This window comes from Malaclemys terrapin, chromosome 9 (assembly GCF_027887155.1).
Source record: "Malaclemys terrapin pileata isolate rMalTer1 chromosome 9, rMalTer1.hap1, whole genome shotgun sequence".
In the NCBI taxonomy this organism is placed as follows: Eukaryota; Metazoa; Chordata; order Testudines; family Emydidae; genus Malaclemys; species Malaclemys terrapin.
The window spans coordinates 71,143,678-71,170,506 of record NC_071513.1 but is presented as its reverse complement, the minus strand read 5'-3'; the positions used below and the strand labels follow the sequence as shown (position 1 = coordinate 71,170,506).

Genomic DNA, 26,829 nt, shown 5'->3' with positions numbered 1-26,829 from the left:
AGTAGAGTACATAGAGGCCTGCCTGCTTTGTTATCATAGATATAGAGATTGCTAATGCCAATGTTGAGTATAGAGATACAGATTATGATTGACTATTTCAGTGGTGGCTGATGTCAATGGTAGCTATGAGGGGAAATTACATCTTTTAAAAACAATCTGTTAATTCAAGTTATGCAGACTTTATGAAATCAGATTTCATAAATTCTACTTTAGGTATGTGTGACAAGGCAGAGTTAAAAACTATATGGAGTTGATAATGTAATGGGAAATCACTTCTAATACCTAAATAATAACCTCTCCCCAAATTAGTCAAAAGCACCCACTCCTTGCCAGGACCAACATCTTAAATCAAACTTGAAATTCATAGTCCAAGCCGTTTTTGAGTTATGACATGCTAAAGATCACATCTTTTTAAAAACTTTGATATCTCCCAAACACTTGCTTCAAACTTTCCAGATAAATTCTGCCTTGGCGTAAGAGCTTGCCTGTGAAATTTCAGATGGCTTGGTTTCATTTTGATGAAGTTAAGGGAGAATATGTCTAAATCAGCCTGCAAATGGAAGGATTCTTTCAACCTGAACTATGGAGAGACTATTGTCTCTCAATAATAAAGTAATAGATGTTTCAGAAGTGCTTTGAAGTTGTTCCAGCCTCTTCATGGTGCTGTGAAATCTGATACTTCAGCTTTTAAGCAGTCTGTGAAAGTACAAAACTGTAGTACTTGTGGAATTCATTTAGTGACCTCCAGGCTCAAGTCTGGCCTGGGAATGGGAAGAAAGAGTTTAAGGGGAGGTGGGGCGCGGGGGGAGGGAGGGGGAGACTTCAATAAAATGTGGTGGGCAGTTGTCAATTTTGGCCTATTTTCAGATTTGTGGCTTCATGCTTTCTAGAGATAAACTGTGACTTTTCCCAAAGGATTGAAGGATTTTTTTTCCCCATTGAAACTTTTAGAATCATATGGCTGTGAAGTTAAGTGAAATATGGAACAGCCAAAAAAACATACTTTGTTAAAGCACTTAAATGTTAAATCTTTTGATTTGTTGCAAGACCGTGTCTCCACTTATATCAGTGCAATGCATTTGTCATCTTCAAAAAACAAAATAACCTCTCAGCCCCCACCCCCCAAGTTACCATACTGTGTAACAGTCTAGCAATGTTTCCCTGAAACCCCTCATCCAGTCAGCAGATGTTGGTTCTTCATGGGCAGGAGTAAATAGGTTATGCTGGCTCTGAGGCTCTCGATTGTTACCTCAACGGTATATGAGGGAGGTGGAAGTGATAGAGATGGAGGTTTTGGGGAGTGTGCTGGGCTGGACTGGACTGGAGGGATAGCTCAGTGGTTTGAGCATTGGCCTGCTAAACCCAGGGTTGTGAGTTCAATCCTTGAGGGGGCCATTTAGGGAACTGGGGTAAAAATCTGTCTGGGGATTGGTCCTGCTTTGAGCAGGGGGTTGGATTAGATGACCTCCTGAAGTCCCTTCCAACCCTGATATTCTATGATTCTATGACAGGCCTGCACAACTCGTAAAGTGGCGAGGGCCATCTTACTCCAAAGAAAATAGCTGAGGGCAGGGCCGGCTTTAGCAAGAGCGGGGCCCGATTCCTGGGGGGCGGGGCTTGCTGCAAGCCCCGCCCCCAGGAATCAAGCCGCACCGCGGGGGGCAGGGGGGGACAGGACGGGGGGGGGGGGGACAGGACCGGGGGGGGGGGGGGGACACGGGAGACCCGAGCCGCGCCGCGGGGGGACGGGGGGGGACACGGAGAGACCCGTGCCGCAGGGGAGACGGGGGGGGACACGGAGAGACCCGAGCCGCGCCGCGGGGGGGACACGGGGAGACCCGGGGAGACCCGCGCCGCGGGGGGGGACACGGGGAGACCCGGGGAGACCCGCGCCGCGGGGGGGGACACGGGGAGACACGGGGAGACCCGAGCCGCGCCGTGGGGGGACACAGGGGGACGGGGAGACCCGAGCCGCGCCGCGGGGGCCGCGCCGGGGCGGGGGGGGACCCGAGCCACGGGGACCGGGCCGGAGCCGGGCCGCGGGGCCGGGCTGGAGCCAAGCCGGGCCAGAGCCCTTCTCCCGCCCCCACCACCCCAGCTTACCTTGTGCTGCTGGCCCGCCCCTGCTTCGTCTCAGACATTCGCGGGAAGCAGGGGAGGGGGCGGAGCGTGCAGGGGAGGGGAGGAGGGGGAAGTGAGCTGGGGGCGGGGTGGACAGCTGCAGCGCGGGGCCCTCTTGGCGCGGGGCCCAATTCAGCCGAATCGGCTGAATCGGCCTAAAGCCGGCCTTGGCTGAGGGCCAAACCCCCCCCCCTTGCTGAAACACACCCCCCCCAGCGCCACCCAGCCCTGCCGAACCCCGTCCCCCCACCCAGCGCCGCCCAGCCCCCGTGCAAGCAAGCAGGACTCACCCCAGTGGCGCCTCCTGCTGGTCTTCTTGGGAATTAGCTCATCCAGCCGTTGGAGCGATCTCTGCAGGCCGGTGTCCCACTGCTGCTGGCTCTTTGTCCCTCCTGGACCCCGGTGCCCTTTGATCTGGGGTGCTGCCCCCTGGCAATACCCCTACACTCTGGCTCTTGGTCTCCTCTCGCTGGGGAACCCCCAATCCTCTAATCCCCACCTCACCTCACTATAAGGCTACTGCCAGTCACTAACTAGCCCCCGCGCCCTGGGGTAGACTGCAGTATATCAGCCACTCATCACAGGCAAAGTTGGGTTTGGACCTGCTGCCTCCCTCTATAGCTGGGCTGCCCCTTTGCAGCCCTGGTACTGATCTTAGGCCCTTAACTAGGTCCGCAGCTTGGGGGTTTTCCAGGCTGGAGTTCCCCAGCTCCTCTAGCCTTCCCCAGCCCTGCTCCACTCCTAGTACCCTGCTCAACTCCCTAGCAGCCAGACCCTTCTCTCTCTACAAGCTGAGAGAGCCTTTCTCTGGGCCTCTGGCTCACAGCCTTTTTATACAGGCCAGCCGGGGCCTGATTGGGGCATGGCCCAGCTGCAGCGGCTTCCCCAATCAGCTCAGCTTTTCCCCTGCCACAGCCCTCCTCCAAGGCTGTTTCAAGCCCTTCAGGGCAGGAGCGGGGTAACCACCCTGCTACACCCCCCGAAACACATCCCCCACCCCAGCCCCGCCCGCACCGCGGAAACAAACCCTCCTTCCCCAGCGCCGCCCCGCCGAAACAGCTGTGGGCCGAAAAGGAAGGGGTTTTTTTGGGGGGGGGAGGGGGAGAGGGTGTGATACTTTATTAAGAATTTTTCAATTAAAGCAAACAATTTTTTAAATTATTTTAATTTTTTTTATGAATTATGGAAAAATGAAAACACCTGTTCCGTTGAAAGAAAACATTTGTACTTTTCATAATTATCTTGCAAATTTAATGAGAGATATTACATCTCTTTTCGGCAACAAGCTTGTCATATTCGGGGGTCATATCTGAAGTGGATATTTTCATAATGTCTTCCAAATGGTCGTCAGTCAGAGAAGAACGTTGTTTGTTTTTATTCATGTTCATGATGGAAAATGTTTGTTCACATATGTAAGTGCTTCCAAAAATGCTGAACGTTTTCAGTGCAACTTCAATAAGATTCTTGTATTTTTCATCGTCCAGACTTTTGTAGAAGTCCCACAGGCTGCTTTCTCTGTACTTATTTCGGTAAACTGTCGAACATTGAAGTTCAATAATCTCCAACTGCAAATCTTGTGGCACTTCCTCTGGATCCACAGAAAAGGGATCTTCAATCAGCTTCAACTGGATGTCATCATCTTTAGACAAAGTAAGGCTTCTGTCAAATTCTTCAATCAAAAGATTGATGTGCTTTGCATATTTTTCTCCTAACTTGGCGTGTTTGTGCTGAGGGATACGCTGTGCACAAGTGGGAAAGTGACACATTTCACCTTTTGACAGCTGACTTCTGAAAAGTTTCAATTTCATTTTGAAAGCTTTCACTGCTGCACACGTTTGAAATATAAGTTGATTTTTTCCCTGAAGTTGAATCTTGAGATCATTCAGGTGTGCTGTAATGTCACAAAAGAAAGAGATCTTGATTCCAGGACTCATTTTCAAGCTCCGGGAATTTTATTGGCCCATTTTCTAGGAATTTTGCTATCTCCTCTTTCAAAGCAACGAAATGCTGGAGCACTCTTCCTCGACTCAACCACCTCACTTCTGTATGGTAGATTAAGTCGCTGCACTCGGCGTCTTCCCCTTCAAGAAATGTCGTATGTTTTAGTCCTCTAGAACGGATGAGGTTTACAATGGAAACTACCACTGACATTACATGCTCAAATTTTAAGACTTTGCCACACAAAACCTGCTGATGTATAATGCAGTGATGTTTGGTTATTTGTCTCCCGATAAATTCTTCAAGAAGAGTAACTGCTCCAACATTTTTTCCACACATAGCTGGAGCACCATCAATACAAATGGCCACCAAGTTTGTGAAATCTACTCCCAACTTATCATTCATGCACTTTATCACTTCACTGGAGATTTCTTTTCCAGTTGTGCGACCCATCATGGAGCACAAGCCAACAAGTTCTTCATTAATTTCAAAGTTTTTATCAATACCTCTAATAAAAATAAGAAGTTGGGTGGTGTCTTTTAAATCGGTGCTTTCATCCATAGCTAGGGAGTAAAAGCAGAATTCACTGACTCTCTGCTTTAACTGATCACTTAGATTAGTAGAAATGTCAGCTATTTTTCTCTGTACAGTCATGCGTGATAGACTGACATTCTCAAATATTCCCCTCTTTTCTGGACATAACTCAGATACAGCAATCAACATACACTTTTTTAAAAACTTGCCTTCTGTGAAGCATTTCCCAGCAGCAGCAATTTCCTTAGAAATTTGAAAGCTTACTTTAGTAACTGTATTGTTCTCAGTACTCACTTCCTTGAAAATTTGCTGTTCTCCACTAAGGTTTTTCACTAAACTGGCTGCTTTAATTATTTTTTCATTTGGGTTCAATTTGGCGAGATTGGGATGTTTAGTTTCAAAGTGCCGCCAAAGGTTGTATTCTTTCGGAACAGCTAATGTTTCGCGACACACAAGGCACAGTATTTTGTCTTTGGAAACCGTACATAAGTATTTATTTGTCCAATCAGTGTTGAAAACTCTGTGCTCTGATTCTATTTTTCTATTTTTCTTTTCACTCATGGTAGCCATTATGAAGCTCAAGATTTTGTTGAATAAATTCACACACAAGGGAAACGCTCAGTCACACACAAAGAGAAGAAATATCTCACTGCGCGTGGCACACTAGCAAGGCACTGACTGTGTGGAAGCCTGTAGAGGGGGAAAGAAACGGCTCGCATAGGGTAACCAGATCACAGCAGTAAAATAGGACCCGCCCCCTCCCTGCTCGGCCCCACCATTACACCCCTCTTTGACCCCCAGGGGTCACTATATTACTGCACACAGCAGTACCAAAATTTAAAATACTGAAAATGGTATTTTCCTTCCAACCACCGACTCACCGCTCGCCTCCTCACCTCCCCCCAAGTATAAAGCCTCGCCGCCACTACCTGCCCACCCGCCCGCTCGGTTCGTCATCCCCCCATGAAATAAGGGGAGGGGAAAAGGGGGATAGTTTGAAGGGATTTTCTGGGGGTATGAACTAAGCCGGGGAAGGGGAGCAGTGTGAAGGGATTGGATGTGACTGTCCCACACACAAACACAGGGGCCTCAGGGAATCCTGGGGGTGGGGGCAGTGTGATAGCGGCTGGGGAGGGATAAGGTTCCTGGACCAGGGAAGGGGGCAGCAGTCAGGGCAGGACAGGTGCAAAACAAACAAACACACACACACACACACACACACACACACACACACGGCTTTAGGAAGTGTGGGGCCCAATTCGAACATTTTTGGCAGGGCCCCAGCAGGGATGACTAGAAGAAGAAAAAACATGTAAAAAAAAAAAAGCCTTTCCTTTCTTCCATGTATTATTTACTTTCCATAACTATATAAATAATAAAATTATATATTATGTACATTGTGTTATATATGCTGTTGATCGGTTATTAATGAACTCCATTTCACATGTGTGGGTCCCCGCCACTCCCTAGGGGTGTCCTAGGGTGACCAGATGTCCCGATTTTATAGGGACAGTCCCAATTTTGGGGTCTTTTTTCTTATATAGGCTCCTATTACCCCCCCCCACCCCTGTTCTGGTTTTTCACACTTGCTGTCTGGTCACCCTAGTGGTGTGCACATGTGTGGGTCCCAGCTGCTCCCTGCCCCCCTCATTGAAGCAGGTGTGCAGGGTTCCTGCCCTGGGAACTGCAGGGCACCAGTGGACATGGGGCTGGCTGGAGGCAGGGCAGGGGCTGACTGGAGGTAGGGTTTGGCTGCAGGCAGGGCAAGGGATGCGGGGCTGGCTGGAGACGGGGGTATGAGGCAGGCTGGCTGGCTTCAGGCAGGGCCGCAGGGGAGTGCGGCAGGGGTTGGCTGGGCTGGAGACAGAGGAGTGCGGGACTGGCTGGCTTCAGGCAGGGGGGTGCGGCAGGGGTTTGCTGGAGACAGGGCAGGGGGTGTGGGGCTGGGGTGGGCAGGGGTGTGTGTGGGGCTGGCTGGTTTCAGGCAGGGCCTCAGGGGGGTGTGGCAGGGGTTGGTTGGAGACAGGGCAGGGGGTGCGGCAGGGGCTGGCTGTGGGCAGGGCAGGGGGTGCGGGGCTGGCTGGAGATGGGCTGGTGCGGGCAGGGCAGGGGGTGTGGGGCTGGAAGCAGGGCAGGGGGTGTGGGGCTGGCTGGAGACAGGGGCTGGCTGAGGGCAGGGCAGGGGATGCGGGGTGGGGCATGTGTGGGGCTGGCTGGCTGCGGGCAGGGCAGGAGGTGCGGGGTGGTGTGGGCAGGGGGTGCAGTAGAGGCAGCTGGAGCCCCGGCACTTTAAATAGCCCCTGAGCCCTCTGCTATCCCAGGGCTCCCTCCTCCCCCCCGGGTTTTTCCGGCTGCCCACAGACAGTTCAAACCCCACCTCATCACTACGGAGGCTGCCCTGGGAGCAACAAGCGCAGTAGCCACCCCACCCCCAACTGAAGAGGAGGCTTGGGGGGTCTTGGCCCAGTCCCCCCCCAGCTGCGGCTCGAGCCCAGTCCAGGCGCCCCTCCCCTCGCTCGCACTTACCGGCTCTGTCTCGTGCCCTGCGCTTCCCGCCTCAGCAGGCCCCGGAAGTGACGCATCCGCTGTACGCCAGGCGGGGGGAGCGGGAGATGGAGACACGTGCCCGCGTCTGTGCGCTTCTGGCTGTTCGGGCGGTTGGAGCGCGGCACGCGCATGCGGGGCTGTGCGGTTGCCCCACCCCCCCACCCCCCCAAAGGCAGGGGACAAAGCCGGCAGCCGCGCTTCTCACCAGCCGGGGCTGTGAGGTTGCTGCTCTTCTTCCTCCCCCTCCCCCCCCCAGCAGGGGGCAAACCTGGCAGCCGCGCTTCTGACCGGCTGGCCAGAGCGCTGCGCGCACGTGCGGGACTGTGAGGTCGGCCTCCCTCTCCCCTCCCCCCGGCAGGGGGCAAACCCGGCAGCCGCACTTCTCGCTGGCCGGCTGGTCGGCGCGTGGTGTGCACGCGTGGGGCTGTGAAGTCGGCCCTCTCCCCGGCAGGGGGCAAACCTGGCAGCCGCGCTTCTCAGCGGCCGGAGCGTGGTATGCGCGGGCGGGGCTGTGAGGTCGGCTCAGCCCCCGGCAAGGGGGTGAAGCCAGCAGCTCCCCCCGCCACTTGCTCACGGGCTGCACAGTGAGCCTCCGCGGGCCGCATGTTGTGCAGGCCTGTTCTATGAGATGAAGGATCTCTTTGTCTGTTATCCTTCACAATCGGACAGTTTTGTTTTATTTTACAGTAGGCTAGAAAAGGCATCTGATTGTATGTTGCGTCTTAGTTTTTCTTTGGACTTGGTTTTCACTGCAGAGTTAACTTCAAGTTATAACTTGAGAATTGTATGTAACTTGAGTCATGGTCACACAAAAACCCCTTTAAATTCAAGGTGTGCATGTGTGCTTTTAACTGGAGTTGGCTAGCTCACCGGGAGCACAGGCTACAGCTCCAGTTAGCACAGCTCCTGAGCTGCTAGCACAACCACTCTGTGCATCTCTAATGTTGTTCTACAGCGTGGCTGCTTTCCAGTAAGCTTGGCTAACTCAAGAAGAATTAAGTTAGGTATGGATAACTGAAGTTAACAATGCACCAGAGAGACAGGAGGACACCAGAGGACTAACTGTGATTCAGTGCCACCATTTCACCTCACCATTCCTCCTCTGCTTCCCCCTTGCTTTGGGGAAGGAGTGAGTTGTTCCTAGGGTGACCAGATGTCCCGATTTTATAGGGACAGTCCCGATTTTTGGGTCTTTTTCTTATGTAGGCTCCTATTACCCCCCACCCCCATCCCGATTTTTCACATTTGCTGACTGGTCACCCTAGTTATTCCACCCTTTTTTGTGGAACAGTTTATTCTCCCCTCTGTGTGTCCATGCAGCTACTCTGACCAGTGAGTACGGAGAGTGGATCTAGGGCTACTGCCATTCCTCCAATGACCTCTGACACCACCCAGCCCACTTGCTTACAGTGAGGAGTTGTATCTGCAGAGTAGCCCTTCCTCTGCCCAGTAAAGCCAGAGTCACAATCTGAGCTTGGGAGAGAGGAAGCGTGTGTGAGGGACATCACGCCCTGCACCGCAGAGTAAGGGTTGTGACCATCTAGCATACATGGAATGTCCAGACTGGAGTTTTAAAAACAGTGCAGCACAAAATTTCAAAACTGCATCATAGAGTTGTGTACACACACTCTGCACACATTATATGTCCCTAATTAGCATTCACCAGTACCCTGACAACACCCAGAGTTGTGGTAACTGCACGCAATCAGATTTAGTGGTTGGTGAAGTCACCCCCTATATATAGTTTGTATATCAGATTAAGTTTCTATTGTGTTTTGGGATCCTTTGGTTTGAAAGACACTATGTACATGCAGGAGCTGATTATTTTATTAAGGATAAATATAAGAATATATATATATACACTTAGTTCGCCTGGCTGGGGGATGGATATGATGGTGTAATGGGGCAAAATTTGGCCCACAGGGTAGAATTTTCGGGTTTGTGTCAGATAAGTATGGAGCTTTCTGATGCCAACTCTGATAGAAGGAAAACAACAACTGAAAAGCCCAGCCAATTCTGTTTAGGAATGGCACTAAGAAGCAGACAACTTGGATCAGAGGATAGTCTGCATTGATGCATCCAAAACAACCGCTTTTGTTCCATATTGAGCTGATGCATTCTATAAAATATTCAAGGAATGTTGTGCCATTTGTGGTGCAGTACTATAGATATCATTGTAATGAAACTAAACACTCAAATCCATGTTAAAATAACATTACCGTTGAAACAAAATCAACAAAAGCAAGGCAAATTCCAAGGGAAGACTGCTGCCGTCCTGCTAGTCTACTGAAGTTTGAAATGAAATGATCTCCATTTAACGCTCAGAGCCATCACTCCGAAGGCCTTTTGCTTATGCCAGTTCAGTGGCTCAGAGAAATAGTTTTTAAACTGCTTAGCATCAAGAGGTCAGAATTACAGACAGTAGTTTAAGAATTTAGAACCAACTGTGTGATTTCAATGAAGATGAGCCAGGAAGGCTCCTTTATATCAAGGAATAGTATTTTTTCACTTGATATTGTTTTCTAAGTCAAACGTAGGTGCACCTATATGTACTGTTACGAAATTGTGTGTGTGTGTGTGTGTGTGTGCGCAATTCTTACACATACTATAGGTATTTTTGGTGACATCATAATGAACAGTTAAGGTTGCATTCATATTTTCAATTAAAGTGGGATTTCATTCTTGTAGTTAAGCAGGAAAGCAGCTGTTGAGCATAACCAAAATTACACTGCTTGCTCTCAGGGTAAAGGTTCATAAGGTTCAAATTCATTCAATGGTCTTGGAATTCGAAGAGGCTAAAAGTAACTTTCTAAAAAATATTTTAGAGCAGCTAACACTTTATCTTTCAGAAGGTTTTACTGCTTGAAACTTTAGATAGATATAGATCAAAATACACTGGATACTTTGAAAACATTGTAAACTAACACATTTATTAGCATTATGTATCATTAATGTTTCTGTTTACATCACAGTAGCTGAGGGATTTAAAAAATCCCTATCAAATATCATTATCAATACTCTGGCATTTTATAATTTTGGATGTTGGCTCTTTTGAAAGAGGTGAGAAGGTTTCTAGCAAGTAAAGCACAAAGTGGTTAGCAATAATAGAATATTTGGGTTAATTACCTTAACCAGTCTCTTCTATTCTTAATGCTTAGGGTTTTGTAAATGTAATATTTTTGTCCTGTACTTTGTGTAAATGTTATAATGCAATTAGAGACTTGTGCACTGAGATGACACTAATATACAAGTGTAAGTATTTATAAATAGAAATAATAACACTAAATGAACAGGCTCCTTTGCATGGGGGTATCTATAGTTTGCCTGGCTAGTGATTTTGGTGCTTCTGAAAGGGGTTGAATTCTGAAATCTTCCGTTAACCTGGAGAACAGGTAGAGCACAAGCAGCAACGCCAGTTGCCATGCTCCTCTGCTTTGATCTATAAGGACCGCTTCTCAGCCATCTTTAAAATGTTACAGTGGGGAGGAACTGAGTGAAAAATACACACATCCTCTTTTTTCTTTAGAACTATCATTTGGATTTGTATCTCCCCCCACCTCCAAGAAAAAAAATAAACAAACAAACAACAAAAAATTAAGTCCTTTTTGTCCTTCCCTTTTGCAACTTGCCTAGTTGTGATCATCTGCTGGGAAGTAGGAACAGCAGCATCTGCCTCTGGAGAACAGGCGGATGCTGTGGCAAACAATATCAATGGTCTGCAGAAAATCAGGGATGGATTGGGAGGGAAGAGCCCCTGTGCTTCCGTTCCAAAGTATCTGCTAAGCAGGGAAAGGGCGGGGGAGGGAAAGGGAAGCACTGTGATTGCCTAATATAAATGGAAGGCTATGCTGTCATGGACTGGATAACGGGGGGCAGAAGCAAGTGGGGTGAGGAAAGGGGGGATGGCAGCCAGTAGCCAGTGAAGCTGCTTTGCCACAGATCTCCCTCCTGCTACCCGTGCAGAGACCGTAGGACTTGCTTGGGCTACCTCTGCGCTTCTCCTGGCAGTGCTGTCACAACATAGGAACTGCAACTGTGCTTGCCCACAGCTCCTCTCTGACTTGCTTTTGGGAGGAGAATAGGGGAGGGGAACAGGATTTTTGTGGAGGCAAAATTCCCCCAGTGCAGGGTTCTGAAATCCCCACCCCTTCTACATTTGTAACTGCACCGGGTCCACTGGGTCAAGGCCCTTTATGGCAACGGAAAAGGGGGAAGGATTTGTCCCTTACCATGAACTTTATTTTTCTGAAAAAATAGGGTTAAAAATATTATAGGAGGTTCTTAAGCCCCACAACATCCTGCGAGAGGTAAGTAGTAGTATCCCCATTTTAGAAATGAGAAAACACAGGCACAGAGGACAAGAGACTTGCACACAGCCACACTGGAAGTCTGTGGTAGAGCTCAGAGTTCAGGTCTACCTGCTACAGTCTTGTGCCTTGACCATAAGACGACTCACTGTTTGACAGATCACCCAGCAGATGACCCCAGTTTGGACACTAGCACTCTAGTAACCTATCTCATCAAAAGGGGTCATTGCTGAGGATTCTCTCAGCTTATGTATTGAGAAGATAGACAAATAGTGTTAAAACAATCCCTTTAAAATTTCCATATACCCTATATTTTACTGTAACTCAACTCAGAAAATCCATTAATTTCTGCCTCTTTCCTTTAATCTCTAAATCCATGAACACTAACAGGCTCTCCTATCTCTTTTAAGGTGATAGTTTATGGTAGTAATAACTAAGATAGTTAAGGGAAAAGAAACAGCTTATTTGTGGTGCATTTATTATCACCAAGAAATGACAAGACAAATAGTAAAATATTTCTCTCTGTAGAACACAATTTTGTGTTTTAATGGATAGGCTTTGTTAGGACTAAAAGGGAGTCTTATAATACATTTTTTGAGAGAAGACTTCCAATGTTAATGAGCAGCTGAATCTGTCTCAGGGAAACAGTTTGTTGCTAAAAATAGACCCCAGCCTAACTGTAACTAAACTCAGATTGCAGAAACCAAGCTATTCAGACTCCTGATTTCTAATGCAGGAGGAGATGAAGCTATTACAAACAACTCTGATTAATATATATTTTCAAAATGTGCCAAATGAGCCCAGTTTTGAAATTAATCCACTTGTGAACTTCTATCAAATACGCTTACAACATTCTCTGGTGATTTTCTTCAGATTCCCAAAAGCCAATCAGAAACCAGTTAATAGTTATGAGGCTAAAAGGAAAAACACTGCACACAATCTATTTATAGAATACTAAGCAAAACAGTGTGATAAAGGGCAAATGTAAGCTTTCAGTGAGGCTTCTCCCTTGCAGTCCCAGTCATGTGGTCTTTACATACAAACCATACAATTAACCATGGAAATTAATTTGCTTGAGAACAACGTTATTCTGATTAGAAGAAAGCATTACAGTGTTTGTTTACTATTTAAAATATGCTCACTTGCAGGCTCTCTGTGTTTAAGGGATCATAATGGCTTACAGGGCCTAGAGATTTGGGGCTATATTTTCCAGAGGGCATCTGCAGGTCTGCAAGCATGGGTGCATGATGGAACCTTCCATTTTCAGATGGAAAACTTGCAACGTTGGCAGATTCTTTTTTTTTTTTTTTTTTTTTTAATGCTCATTTCTGGGTGTCCATGCAGATGGAGTCTCAGCAGGTCGGTGCGAAAGGACACATGCAGAGCTCTGCAGAACTACTTGTGCCTCTTTCAACTGGTGCTATTGTTGCCATTTTTTAAAAACCCAGGCGGTAGGCTGGGGTGTCAGACAGCTGGAATAAAGGACCCAGTCCAGAACGAGAATGGCAGGTCATAGGAGGTTCTGCTATCTGTTTTGCAGGTGAAGTTGAATTCCTGGTCATTCTGAGTCTGACTCAGGAACCCCTTCTCACTGGCCCCATGAAGAAAGTGCTAGTACCAAAGTCTAGCAGCATAGGTTGGGCAAGCTCTGAATAGAAGAGATAAGAGAGTAGCACATCCCTGGGATCAGCTGTCATTCTCGGGGCCAAAAGTCAACACATAGGGCAACCTAAAGTGGTGCATACCACCTATTAGTAAATAAGAACTGGTACCACCTGGTGTCAGATAGGAGACAAACTGTCTGAGGTACTGCCTGTTATGAGCTGTGGTCCCACATTTCTAACAACTAAATAGGCCTTGCAGCTCTCTCTGGAACCGAGAGAATAGTGATATAAAATCTGATACAATTAATTTGGGTGACTGGCAAACAATAAGGACAGTGACTTTGAAAGAGTGATGCTACACAGCATGGGATAAGTAGCCAGCAGTGCACTAGTAGAAGAGAAAAACCATGTATTTAGCAATGCAGCCACAGAATTTGATGTCCTTGCACTGGGCATATGTTGCATATGAACTTCCCAGAGCCTCCATAACATACATCCATTTACAGAGCAAAGAGTGGTAATAGTGAGAACCAGGCTCACCTTGCAGAGGAATCAAGTCATACATATGGCGCTGATCACCAGAAAAATGGGACAGCAGTTCTGTGAGTCGGATGGGCACAAGGTACAAACAGACTGTTATTCATAGCCAGGCTGAATAAAAGACTGCTCAAATAAATGCACAAGAATTAGGCAATGCATTGGAGGCAACAGAACAGTTAGCTAGGTGTGGCATTTGTCACAAGTAATAGGGATGTCTGTAATCCCATAGTAGTAGGTCAGAGGGAATTGCACCTGTGGTACTGCTATCCTTGCTTATAGTGCATCTTAAAGAGAAATAATAAAGTTTATTAATTAATGTACAGCATCCACTATAAAGAAGCTGAACAAAATACCCAGCAAATGCCAAAAACCTACCAATACCTGTATGCTTGTCTTGTATTTGTATTTAAGATCTATCTATCAAAGGTACAATACTTATATGGCCCTCATAACCATAGTTTCTGAGTGCCTCACAATCTCTAAACGCCATATGACATCCCTGTGATGTAGGGAAGTGTTGTTATCCCCATATTGCAGATAAGGGATTATGGTATGGAGAGGCTAAGGCCTGGATTTTTAAAGGTATTTAGGCATTGCTCCACTCAGCATTGCAAGGCCTAAGTCCCGTTGCCCTTCAATGAGACTTTGGTTCCTAAGTCACTTGGGACTTGCAGTGTTGAACGGAGCAATGCCTAAATAACCTTTACTAGTGTGAGCCTAAGTGAGTTGTTCGGGGTCTTATAGGAAGCCTGTTCAGGAGCACAAAATTGAATCTGCCTCTCCCAAATGCCAGGCTAGCACCCTAACCGTTGGAGCATCCGTCCTCATGACTTGCGTGTCATCTGCTTACAGTGACATTGCAAGCCAGGGCCCCAGTTATCATGGTTCTTTTTCATCCCTCTTTCCCTGACCATTGGTTTAGTTGTAGACTGTGGCTGGAGTTCCACTGTATCAAACCATGTGGAATCATGGAGGAGGGGACTAGACCAGTGGGAGGTTCAGAGCATATTACCTCAGCCTAGGTGATTGGGGATGGCGCAATAGGGCAGATGACCCTTTTTTGCACAGTTTTAAAACAGCTGCTTTATTGTATGACTCTGCTTTGCCTTTTTTTTTTTTTTTTTTTTAGTGTACTACTGTGGGCTTGCAAGTTGAAGTCTTGCCAGAGCCATGGACAGAGACCTATCTTAAAGCCATTTATGTTTCCTTTGGGTCATGTAGGACTTGTCTTCTGTACTCCTGGACAGTGCCAGATAATCATACCCTTGTGTGATGAGGTGTCTACCCCACATAAGCCCCTTGATTCAGGTTAGTGTGGGCCAGAAGGGCCCAATTAACCCTATATGTTGCACCTGGAGGGGAACCAAGGATTGATAAGGCCTAAGGGCAGATGAGCCAGCTGGGATAGCCTTATAAGTCAGGAAGAGGCAGCAAGGAAGAGGTCTGCGGTCAGTCCCTAGAGGGAAAGGGAGTTGGCCAGGGACAAGGAGGAGGAAGCCCTGGGGACCTGCCTTGGACTGGCAAGAGGCCAAGCAGGGTGAAGTAGCCACGGGGAGCAGAGGAATCTCTGGTGGTAAACAAGCAAGGAGGTAGAGGCAAGGAAATGGAGAGGTGGGGTAGGAAGGAGCCCAGGGAAAGAGCAACAGGGTCTGAGATTGAGCAGAGCTGGATTGCTAGTCTTGGGTCCCTGGGCTTAAACCCATAGTAGTGAGCAGACCCAGGTTCCCCTACCAGCTTCTAGTAAAGTGGCATAGGTCCTAGAGACTTGGAACGAAACAGAGACAGCAGTGGACAGCTTGTCCAGTGGGACCTTGTTACCTCAAAAGGGGAGGACTATATCATAACCTGGGTGGAGGGCTGAGTTAAGAAGAGCAAGCACCTTGAGGCATGGAAGTGGGGGTGGGGAGATGGGGGCAGAAACACAATGGGAACAACTGCCAGATGGGATAAGAGCTAATTCTCAAAGTTAGCCAGAAAGACATGAACCCGCAGTGTGTGGAATCCATTTACACCTTGTCACTAGAAATATGCTAGACACTACCCCAACATGATTGTGATATATAACGTGGTTAAAAAAAGATGAAAAATGAGCCCTAAGCATTAGCAGTCATTCAAAACCAATAGTATTCACTGGAATACATTGCCACTCCTGTAGCAGTGGTCTGGCCATAGTATTAATTCTGAAAAGATTCTGCAATTTGCTGCTGCACTAGGTGAGTATAGCCTAGCTAATGATGAGAAGAGCATATTTTCCCATATTTCCTCATCTGAGGCTAACTCAGAAAAACATCTCCATCCTTTCACCTACCTTCATAACAAGGTTTTTAGGCCAAGAGGGCCTCCCAGCTGCTTTGCAGAAACTTTCTAAATTGCAGATACACCTCTACCCCGATATAACATGAATTCGGATATAACACGGTAAAGCAGTGCTACGGGGCAGGGGGCTGCGCACTCCAGTGGATCAAAGCAAGTTCGATATAACGCGGTTTCACCTATAACGTGGTAAGATTTTTTGCCTCCCGAGGACAGCGTTATATTGAGGTAGAGGTGTATCTAATCTCAGATTCCAAAGCAGACTTTTCTTGGCATCCTCTGGCCGCAGCAAACTATCATTTTAACTGAATATATCAGTTTGTTGCACCTGATTGAACAGCTTACCTGTGATGGACCAGAAAGGAGAAAAACTATGTAAAGCTCCAACCAAAGTGAACCCGTTTATTCCTTGAAAAGCATGAACAATTGTACATATACATTTTAAAAGCATTATTCTCTATCATCTGGGCAGAATTCCCGCTCCTGGGTTTTAGTTCTTTAGCATGACACTGGTGGATCTCCATTAGCTCTTAAGGTTGTATGGAAAGCAGTGGTAGTAGGACAGGGCTCAGGCCAAGCTCCATTGCATGCCAGCAGCTGCTGGATTTAAATGCTGCTTTCTGAATGTTCCTGTCATTTGTTCTTAATGCAATCAACAGACGAGTTCTTTGCAGGAGACTACATCTGACCAGGTATTACTCCACTTCTTCCCCAGATTCTTACAAAGTCTTATCAGGTATCTTTTGAGTAACTTTCTCTGATGTTCAAGAGGTCAGGACAGTCAGCTGAAAAACTAAAGTCTTTGTCTTAGGGCCCTTCTGAACCATCCTGATACTTCGGAAAAATTTTGACCTGGTTCTAAGTTTTGTAGCTCAGGCCCATTTCATATTTGATCCTCTCAGAAACTTTAGAGTTGCTAATTATCTTACATTTACTTGAATTAATTACCAAAATCATTTCTTCACTAGCAGTGATCTCTCCAGGAGGGAGAATGGTGCCGTTTTGGCGGGAGCAGCTACAGGAATTGCATCCCTGGCATCTCAGACAAATTACAAAATAAGAACTCCTTCTTCACTCTCAGGGAGATTGTTTTTAATGCCTGTGATAAGGTGTGTGGGAAACTGTAGGCAGCAGGGTATTATATTGTGGATGATGTTGCTACAAGCTGTAACTTTAAATGTTTGCATACATTTGACTGCAGAAGCCTCTGTTGCTATGCACTGGCAACACCTGTTCACTTCTTCTGGAACTGTAGGTTCTCAGCTGCTCCAAAAATCAAGCCAGGCATCCAAAATTAGTGGGCACCCCTTGAATATTTGGCACTTAGTCTTCCTCTGTCATAATTCTCTTCATTCCCTACAGCGCCACATACAAACTAAAAAAATTTGGACACTGCAAACTCATTCTAGGTTGAGGTAAGTTAAACAGGGAGAAAATATCAAGGCTTTCACGTCTAACTCTGCTGTCTCTGATCTATATTTTGCAGCTAGGAAGCTGGGTAGCAAAGATCAGCCAACATGATGCATATGTTTGTATTCCCATATGTCAGTCTCTCAGACAGTTTCTCAGATTAGCTAATGGGAACAAGGCTTTTCAATACAGCTTCTTCAGGGTTCTTATGGAGAGATGTGAATGTACTCCAGAACCTTGATGAGTGATAGAGGAAGCTCTCAAAGACAAATTTCCACTGCTGTTACTCAGACACACGACCTATATAGGAAGTCAGGAGTCACTCTCAAGTTAAAGAAATCACGATATGAATTGTTTAAGAGCTCCGCTATTCTTGTGTTTTTATTTATTTTCAAACACACAGTGGCAATGCAACAAAGTTACAGAAACAACAGCCTGAACAATGCTATCCTACCCCTGGTAACCCAAGTTTTATGGGCTCTGGGTAGACTTGAAGGAGAAAAGCACAGAATAAAGCAAAGCCAGGGAGCAGTTGTGGAAATGTTCCACAGAATATGGCAATTACACTGGAGTAGAATAGGCTTTACATCCCCACTGCACATGGGGAACCAGAGAAATGCTCTGCACCTTCCCCAGTCACTCTGACCCAGTTTCCCTGCATGTTACCTCATAAGAAGTTTGCATGGAGGTCCAGTTCCATGCTTCACAGGCAGTAGCGGATTTATCATGGAGCCACTGGCACCATGGAGCCAGGCCCACACTCCAGGGGGCCCCCGACCAGGCCTACTCTTCTCCGCCTTCCGCTCTCTCCTGTGGGGGGCAGAAGCTTGGTGCTCCTGCTGCAGTAGGGCAGCCAAGCTCCCCCTCCCCTGCCTCTTCTCACAGCTTGCTCCCTTCCCCCTCCCTGCTGCCGATCAGCTGTTTGCTGGCAAGAGGGTGGGGGAGGAGCACAGCCGCAGCATGCTCACCTGGGGAGAAGAGGCAGGGTGGGGAGTGGGGGTGGAACGAGCAAACCTACTCTGACTGCAGAGCTGCACAGCCAGGCTGAAAAAAAGAAGGTGCTGCTCAGCTCCCGGGACTTTGCAGCTGGACACCACCTTCTGGGTCCTAGTGCTGGTTGAGCTCCCTTCTGTGTGCTGGGAGCCATCCTTCATCTTGTACAACAGTGATTGCCAATGGTGGGGCAGGCAGGGCAGGGGGACAGAGGCAGTGGGGAAGGAAGGGGATGGGATGGGGAGGAGATGGAGTGGTGGGGAAGGGGCCTGGGACGGGGAAGAGAAGGGGATAGGGCAGGGATCGGCAACCTTTGGCCCGCGGCCCGCCAGGGTAAGCCCCCTGGTGGGCCGGGCCAGTTTGTTTACCTGCCGCAGGTTCGGCCAATCGCAGCTCCAGGCAAATGGGGGGCTGCAGGATGAGGGATGTGCTGGCCGCAGCTTCTCGCAGCCCCCATTGGCCTGGAGCGGCAAACCACGGCCAGTGGGAGCCACAATCGGCCGAACCTGTGGACGCAGCAAGTAAACAAACCGGCCCGCCAGGGGGCTTACCCTGGTGGGCCACGTGCCGAAGGTTACCGATCCCTGGGATAGGGGAAACCGGGTCCCAGCATGCGGATCCCCTTGGCAGCAGCTGGGGCTCCCCTGTTAAGCAGGCCCATCAAATCCTCACCCTGACAAGCCCCACCTCCCCTGCATCTGTACCACCCCGATGAGCCCCCAGACACCCTCCCCACTGAGCCCCAACCACCTAGACCTCCACACAAATGAACCCTGTAGATATATCTCTGTATTAAGCATCTTCACATAACTTTCATGTGACTTTGTATTATGCCTCTCTATATAACCTTGTATTAAGCCTATCCATATATAGAATAAGATTCCCCCTCCCCACGCTCCCTTAATCAATTGGCATGTTGAATGAATGAGGTATGAATGAGGAAGGCGTGGAACGCAAGCACCTCCAGACAGCTAGTTGGAGAGGGGATGGAAGCCAGACCCAAGGACAATCAAACTTGTCAAGTGGGCTCACTAAAGAAGAGCAGACATATTGACAGCCTCGGGGACGGGAGGGAGTGGAGGTGGAGGGGTGGTTTAGAATCAAGCACCTTCTTTTGGAAACACCCTCTTTGAACAGTACCTTCTTTTGGAAATAACCTCTTTGAACAGGATTGGGACAACACCCAGAAGGAAGCAGCACAAAGGACCAAGGGACACAGATTTTGAATCTGGTATAGATTTGCATGAGAGGGAAGCTGCTATAAATGTGAGGTGTCTTGCAGAGGACCCTGGGTCTTGTCAACATCGGAGCATTGATCCAGATAGGCAGAAGCCCGGCTCCACCGCTTCTCTATCTAACTCCCCTGGCCAGTGAAGTTAAGGGGAGCAACTAGTTGGTAACAACAACGAGACGGTGTGTGTGTGTGTGTGTGTGTGTGTGTGTGTGTGTGTGTGTGTAATATAGATCATATGCATATGATACAGTGTTGATTGATGCATGTATTACCAATGAATGTGGCGTTTGCCTTATTCCCCCTGAAAAGATCCTGTGCAGTACTTTAAGTACCACAACCCCCCCTCCCCTGCACCCAGACTCCCCCACCCCACCCCACTGAGCTCCAACCACTTTCACTTGGTCCCCCCTGCAGACTCCCATTGCCCCTGCACCTGGCACATCCCTGTACATCCAGATCCCCCACTGAGCTGCTTGCACCCAGACTGCCCCCCCCACCTTCTGACCCCCCCCACAGAACCCTCTTACCCCCATCTGGATACCCCCCACACTAAGTCCCTCTGCACTTGGATCCTGCTGCTGGGCTGAGCCTCCCTGCCCACATCTGGTGCGCCTGGCACAAAAGGGGCAGGGCCCCAGGCTGTTTCTGTGGCAGGCATTGCCCTTGTGCTGGGTCAGGTTCAGTCTCACTGCCAAGTCCCTGTCCCAAGGGGGTGGGGGAGGCTGCAGGGTATTCTCCCACTGCCATGGTGGAGCTTCCACATTTATTTATTATAAAAAAAAATCAGAATTTTAAAATATTATGCACAGAACTTGATGCAGAATTTCCTCCAGAATATGGGGCGCTGTACAGCTGTGATGGTGGGATTGTGAAGGGGGTGCTGGACAGTAGGGGATCTGTGGGTGGGGGAGCTGGGCAGGGAGTATGGTGTGCAGGGTGCTGTGCAGTTGTGGTGGGATGTTAAGGTGACCAGATGTCCCGATTTTATCGGGACCGTCCCGATATTTCCTTGTTTGTCCCGCGTCCCGACCGACATGCGGTCGGGACAACCGGACAAACAAGGAAATGCCCCGGAGCCTAGAGCCCGGAAGTGCTCGCACCCCCCCGCCCCTGCCCCGACTCCGCCCCCTCCTCCCCCGATTGGCTCCCTTCCCGAATCCCCGCCTCTTCCCCGGGCTCACCATTCCCCCTCCCTCCGCAAGCGCTGGAGGGAGGCCCAGGAGACGCAGGGGAAGTGCGGGGCCAGGGTGAGTAAGAGTCCGGCCTGGCCCCGAGCAGGCAGGACTCAGTTGGGTGGTAGGGCGAGGAGGGGGGGCGGCCCGCGGGGCCAGGCGGCGGCTGTTCTCCCCCCCGGGCAGCGGGACTCGGGAGCAGCGGCTGCTGCAGCTCCCACTGCCGCGGGGGAGGAAGCGGCCATGGCGCTCCGCGGCTGCGGCTCTGGCGCCCCGAACCTCCCGAGCCGGGGCCTGCTGCGGGAACCCAGCAGCGCGTACGCTGGGCCCAGCCCCTGGCCAGTCGCGTCTGGGCTCTGCCCAGCTGGTGCAATCCCGCGGCGGCCCCGGAGCGGAGGCATCGGCAGCCCAGCCCTGTTCGTTCCCCTGCGGGACCCGAGCGGGACGGGGGGGGCTGGGGCCTGCTGCCCCCACTCCGGGGCCGCCGCGGGATAGCACCAGCTGGGCAGCAGCCCAGACGCAACTGGCCAGGGGCTGGGCCCAGCGTATGCGCTGCTGGGTTCCCGCAGCAGGCCCCGGCTCGGGAGGTTCGGGGGCGCCAGAGCCGCAGCCGCGGAGCGCCATGGCCGCTTCCTCCCCCGCGGCAGTGGGAGCTACAGCAGCGGCTGCTCCCGAGTCCCGCTGCCCGGGGAGGAGAACAGCCGCCGCCTGGCCCCGCGGGCCGCCCCCCTCCTCGCCCTACCACCCAACTGAGTCCTGCCTGCTCGGGGCCAGGCCGGGCTCTCACTCACCCCGGCCCCGCGCTTCCCCTGAGTCTCCCAGGCCTCCCTCCAGCGCTTGCGGAGGAAGGTTTTTTTTTTTTTTTTTTGGCCCCGCCCCCCGCCACGCCCGCCCCCACCTCACACCACCCCCCCCCCCGCGTCCCGATATTTGTCTTTGGTGATCTGGTCACCCTATGGGATGTCAGCGGGAGGGGTCTCTAGGCAAGGGGTGCTGGGCATAGGGATCTGTGGGGGAAGTCTCTGGGTGAGGGGGCACTGGCATAAGAGCAGGGCACTGGGCCCGGGGCCAGTGTGGAAGGGGCATGCTGGCAATACAGGGCTGGGTGGGCCAGTGTGCATCTAGCAGTTTGGGGTTTGTAAACAGTGCCTTTGTGCTGGGCTGAGTGGGGCCACTCCTGCTGCGCTGCATCTCATTGCCCCCAACCGGCCCCTCGCTCTGCGGACTGCCCCCCATCACATGCCCTATTTCCCCAATGGGGGCCCTTAAATATGTTTGGCGCCAGGCCCCAAAAAGTTAATCCGGCCCTATTCACAGGGTGTGCTAATTCCCTGGTTGTCCCATGCACAGCTGAATTCTGCCTCCCTCTCTTCTTGGACAGCAAAACCTGCTCCGCTGCTATCTGGCTCCCCATAGCCACAGAGATAAGGACAGGAATTGCCTGTGCATGTGTCATAATGATGGGAAACAACAAAGGTAAAAAGAAAAGCACAGTTTGCCCCACAGTGTGTGTTGCCTAACAGACTCCTGTGGGTATTCACCCTCCTCCTCTCTCTCTCTCTCTCTCTCTCAATGTGAGAGTATCCTCTTACTGGTGCATAGCTGAATTAATCTTGATTCACACTAGAGCTGATCAAAAAATGGGGATTTTCTCCATGGAAATTTTTTTTTCTAAAATGAAAATAATTTTTTTTCATAGAAATGTTCTATGGAAAACTTAGAATTGCCAGTGAAATTACACCCCATAATATTTAGATTCTGAAAGTCCTCCCTTATGGAAATTGTCATTCAGATGCCTCTTGTTCTCATTCTCCTCTATAGGTTGGACTCCCCCAATTGTATTCCATCTCCCATGATGCACTACAGCCATAGGATTGCCATGATGCACTGCCTCCCCTCTTAAAGAGTAAAGACCGTGGGTGGTGTGAAAGCGAAGAGGAGAGTCGTCACGTTTGCAGCAGGTTGGAAACCGTTTTCTAGCTCCATCTCCCAGAGAGGTACCACATTTTTCAGGACACTGTGTCCTGAATAAGAGAGGTTGCATTTTGACCCCAGTAACACTGGCTGACATTGGCACCCACTTTCTGGTGCATGTGGGTGGTTGTCTCACCATTGGGACTGCATGATCTTAGTTTTAGTTCCCCCTACTTACACAGCTCCAAATATTTCACAAGGTCTCAGCTCCTTTGCTCCTGGCTATTGTGGCATCAATGATTTTTTTTCCTCTTATGGTCATTTGTGCATGAAGTCATCTCAAAATTCTCTCCCAAATAACTTATGACCTAAACTGCACTCACTACATTAGATATCTCTCCCCCTGGCCCCCTTGAAAAAAAAATTCCCAGTCTACCTAGTTCCCTTATTAACAACCTAGAGTGAGGGTTAGTGTAAGAGAATCTCTTAAAAGCTGTTCTGCTGGAACACAAATGGGTACAAATGTGCCTCACCACAGTGTACTTCTCAGTCTGAGACTTGCACCTCGATAGCATGGAACACACTGATCTGATCCATTCCTGTCACCTTCAAATATAAACCTGCTAGAACAGATAGTTCTGCACAAAGCCATCCCACACTCCCACTAAGTGCTAACTAATAGGATAGTGCTGGGAAGAGCACACAGTAAAGCAGCAGTGTGTTCCATTATTTTGTAAATGATCTAGGGGACAAATGAGACACCAACCCAGTTCAGGTCTATGCAGATTATGGAGGCTGTTCAACAGAGAGAACATACAGCTCACTGCATGGGGCATGTGGGGGAAATAAACATCATCGTAAAAATATATATATATATATATCCCAACTTCCTTCTCCTTGGGAAGATTTCTGCTGACTTACCTAAGAATCCAAGAGAGGAGTTCTGAGAATTTCTCAGCCTTTTGGCCCTGATTCTTGAACAGATGAAGGTAGGAATGGAGTAGCCCAGTGAGCGCATAGGGGGGTATTTTCTCCTCTCAACTCCTGATGGGTCATTCCATTCCAACTCTCTGAAGCACCATACTTCAGATTGCAGTATGTTTTAATATAGGTGTGTAGATGCACAATTTACAGTAAAGATGCAAAAGAGACCACACTTAATAAGCAGCCATCTGTCCCAAGAGACTGCTTCAAAGTATTTCCAGCCATATGGGCCAGATTGTCTGGTGTGGTCAGCTGCTTTGTGTCACCGTCCTGGCATAAACTAACCCTGCTGCTGACATAACACACATGCAGAGGGTCACTTTAGCACTCTGGGGCCTAGTAGGGGGAGGCTGAATGGCTGGAAGAAGGGGAGGACATGGCTAGGATGCCACTCTACCACACTGATCCTCAGCTGTGCTCTTGCCCTATGGGGCATTTTCACCCAGTATAAATTAGAGCAGCCTTTCCTTGGGGACATCTGCCTGGCATAGACACAACACCAGGACTGGAAGAGTGTCAGATTTGATTGTGTTTTTATTTTTACTGTTGGGAATATGTGATCTTAGTTTTAGTTTCCCCTACTTAGTCATTTCTGAACCTTGCCCCCCCCCCCCGCCCTTGCTCTTCAGCAGGATTAGATCCTTTAGCTTCACAGCACAGACCTCTGCCATTTGAGCTAACAAAGTAACTGATAGCAGTAGAAGGTTCTCACGCTCCGTGTGGACCAGCCACTAAAGGGAGATGAGGCACATGTTTTGCCAGTGGGTTTCACAGCCATTAAATACAGCAGAGGAACATTGGAACTCAATAATCCTGGGTTCCAGAGTCTGAGAGGAACATTCTCTCGTGATCACAGATTCTTCTGCCCCAAGCCTCCCACTCCCACCAGGAGTATAGTGGGAGTTCTGAGAGTCACTGAACCAAGCTATAAACCTTGCATATAACGGAAACCACTTTCAAGCCAGGAGGTATGGCTGCACCCCTAGTTCCAGCACTTATGATCCCCACTTCTCCTTTCCCTGGCACCTTCCGTCTGTACTTGTCCCAATCTCTCCCCCATGCTTTGTTTCAGTCTGCCATCTCGCCACCCTCAAGCCTGGCTCTGTGCCCCTCTGCATTTCAGTTTGGTTATTTCCTCCTCTGCCTGGGCACCAGTAGTGAGAGTACTGAGAGCACAGGAGAGGCCGTCTCCCTGCTGCCAGTTCCTGTGCTCTGTGCTACACTGGCTCCCTGGCAACCAGGAGGAGCAATCAGAAGGAAAGTCCTGTTCAGCACATGCAGCCCCAGGTTGCAGCATGCTCACTCATACTCTCAGGATGGCACATAGGAGCTATGAATTGGTGGAGCATGATCAGTGCAGATGGACTCTTCAAAGAAGTAAGCCGCCAAACTAACAAGTCTCTACTAAGCAAGTGTAAATTGAGATTTTTCAGAAGGGGCTTATAACATGGCCAAATTCGGGTGAATTTTCAGAGTGCTAGCAAAAGGCATATCTCTGACCTCAGGGCAATGCCCCTGCCAATTCAAAGTTCCAGCTCCAAAGCACAAAGGCACTAGAGGTTCTCAATGAAACAGTTGTAGATTTTTTTTTTTTTTAACACAGAACAAAGTCCTATTTCGAACCTCATTCCAAGAAATGGCTTTTCTGTTTTTGCTGAAATTTTTCAAAAATACTCAGCCTGAGGCATGGGAAATTTCAGCCCAAATGGTTCAAGTTTGTCAAATTATAAGAAACTGAAAACAGATTCTTATCATGGGGAATGGTGGGTAATTTTAACTAGTCATTGCTATCTGCCCCATTTTTATAAATCACATCCATAGAATAAGACTGTTTGGTGCAGTATAAAAGTTCTGGGATGGGTGTAATATAAGTGGTAGAGCACAGGTGAGTTTTGCAGGTTCACACAAATATATTCTTTATATAGCACATTACAGAAAATTATTTTAGAAAGTGTTAAACCATTTTTATTGGGGTTATTTTTCATATCCCTCTGCCAGTAAACCAAGTGCCTTAGTTGTTATCACAATGGTACAAGATTTTCAGGGAGCCATAAAATTGATCCCAAGTAACCTTTTATACCTAAAAATATAAACTCTTATCTTGACATCTTCCTGGGCTAAAAGCTGGGAATCTTCTCCATCCAGTGGTACATGGTTTCTCTTCCTAATCCATGATATAGCAGATTTTCAAGTAGTAATATATATAATATATATATATATATATATATATATATATATATAGACATATACAAGTTGCTACTGTCCCAGGATTGAATTGTATCTATCCTGGCCTGTGGATTGTGGAGAAAATTCTACATTTGTGTGTAGAAGGGTGAAAATTTCCATTGGCAATTTGATTTTAATAAATGGTGGTTGTTTGGAGCAGCACAGTGGGCTATACTGTTACTCTAAGTCTAGGGAGATGGGAACAGATTCATTATACAGAAATCTCCTTCTTTAGGATGTTCTAATGGGTTTTACATCTGATGCCCTTTCAGTTTACTTGTCTAACTAGATAAAAGTTTTGATAGAAATATTAATTTGTAAAGTTGCTGATGGCTCAGAAAAGTATGGAGAATGTAGTATCATCCATTTTATGCATTTCTTTTTCTTCAGCCATTACTATTGTAAGGATTCTACAAAAAGAGGAATTTTGTTTGTTCCAAGAGGTCATCTGCTTCTTCTCCTTATTCCTCATCTGAAATGAATGATGTCAGAATCCAGAGATGTAAGATGAATTTTCCTAGCCAATTTCCAATCTGAAAGGCTCCAAAATAGAACAGCAATATTTGACTCCATCTAAACTCCATTCCACAGGTACATGTGATTTGGATGCAGCATACCGAATGCAGCTGTATTGCTTCATTCATGTATGTGACACCTTTGGGTTTTCCTTCACTTTTGTATATTTCAGAATAAGATACAAACAAGCCTTACCATAGTATGCTCTGTATGTGTGCATGGATATACACAGGCGGATAAGAAACAAGTTGTTTGCGACAGTTGTGTGTGATGTATACTAAAGTTGGGCCTAATCCTTAACACAATTACTGCCAGAGAACAGGCAAAATTGTCCATGCAGCTAGTCTGCATAAAAGTGTTGTCATACTATTGGTACTTCATCCTCATCCCCCCAACCCTTGCTTGTTTGTTTTCATGCACCAGTGGCATGTTGTCCTTATCTTAGGTTGTTTAGCTTTTTAGGGCAATAATTTTTT

At 48.4% G+C, this 26,829-nt stretch overlaps 1 protein-coding gene across 5 annotated transcripts in view; it reads left to right on the top strand.

Moving 5' to 3' along the window:
* Positions 1 to 26,829, top strand: part of IRS1 (insulin receptor substrate 1) — a 154,619-nt gene that overhangs the window by 100,033 nt on the left and 27,757 nt on the right. For 4 of the 5 annotated variants that reach the window (XR_008446249.1, XR_008446251.1, XR_008446250.1 and 1 more), the window contains exons 3-4: positions 22,535 to 22,674; positions 26,228 to 26,428. The gene's annotated coding sequence lies outside the window, so the exon portion shown is untranslated. Of the gene's footprint in view, positions 1 to 22,534; positions 22,711 to 26,227; positions 26,429 to 26,829 lie in introns of all 5 variants that reach the window. The other variant, XR_008446248.1, reaches the window with a different exon arrangement.